Here is a 1,266-nt window from a genome sequence, read left to right on the forward strand (position 1 = left end):
CCCGCAGCTAAAATGGCCTCCTGCGGCCTCGGAGCCCTGCCGCCACCCCCGCCCGGCCGGCTGAGGGAGGGAAGCGAGGCCGGGGCTCCGAGCTCCCCCCGGTCCCCGCCCCGCGGGTCCAGTCCCCACCTCGGAGCCCCCTCCCGCCTGGAGTACGGGGAGGGTGGGCGAAGGGGAGTGCCGAGTCGCGCGGCCCACCGGCCTGGTCCGCGGCGCCTCCCGGGCGCCAGTGCTGAGGCCCCCCTGAGCAAGATAACGTGTCGTTTTCTCGGGTACCTTCTCCTTCGGCTCCTCCTGTCCCTCCTCTCGAAGCCTGCAAACAAACCGCGGGTGTCACTACCTCGGGTTCCTTCAGTTTTTCCTCCAGGGAGAGATGTAAACATACCAACCACCTGTGAATTTGTAGTTGGTAGACTGGAAAGGATGTGCGAAGTTTCTAGCACTGATAAATGAATCCATGGCCTTATTCTAACTATTGGGTTTAGGCCAGGGGTGGGGGGGTGGTAACAATTCCCCCCAGCGGGTCTTTCTCCTGGGGAGGGGGGTGTCCAGTGAGATTGTACTGACATGGTGATGCATCCAATGAAATCTCTACCTTAAGGGAAGCTCTAATTTCTGAAGTGTCTGTAGTTCATTATATAGCTTATCGAAAGAGAACAGCACGCTAGGGNTGAGACCTCTTCAGATTCAGGCCATAAACCTACAGGGCTCCTTAAGTGACCAGCTTTCTATAGAGAGAGAGGTTATATTATTTGGTTAAATCCAGGGAGTTTTTTCATCTCATTAACTTCAGGTGTTAGGTTGTGTAATGGAAAGGGCATCACTGGGAATCAGAAAACCTGCCTTCCATGTCTTTTTTCCTCTTGATTTTATGTCGCTGGGGACATCGTTTATTTAGGCTTTCATTTTCCTCATTTGTGAAATGAGATATTCGGCTGTCTTCTTGGGTAAAAGCTTGTAATTCTGAGAAAGTTGCTAGATTTCATGGAATTCTAAGATAGCACTTATTTATACTTTATATACCACCGAAGAAAATTGCTGCCAGTTAAAGTATACAGTACTTAAGACCCACTGATTTTAAGAGGTGTTAAATGTGTAAATGTGCATTTTATTTACAAATTTGGTATTAAATTTTTGTATTTGAATTCCTTTTTCTTAAATGTTTATATTTGAGAGAGTGGGGGGGAGGGGCAGAGAGATGGACAGAATCCAAGGCAGGCCCTCCCCCCCACCCGAGCTGTCAGCACAGAGTCCTATGTGGGTTCC

The 1,266-nt window shown here is 50.0% G+C and overlaps 1 protein-coding gene across 2 annotated transcripts in view; it reads left to right on the forward strand.

Moving 5' to 3' along the window:
* The window catches only part of ZFR (zinc finger RNA binding protein), an 85,476-nt gene that overhangs the window by 470 nt on the left and 83,740 nt on the right, over positions 1-1,266 (forward strand). The window lies entirely within an intron of this gene.

This window comes from Crocuta crocuta, unplaced genomic scaffold (assembly GCF_008692635.1).
Source record: "Crocuta crocuta isolate KB4526 unplaced genomic scaffold, BGI_CrCroc_1.0 scaffold222, whole genome shotgun sequence".
Taxonomy (NCBI): Eukaryota; Metazoa; Chordata; class Mammalia; order Carnivora; family Hyaenidae; genus Crocuta; species Crocuta crocuta.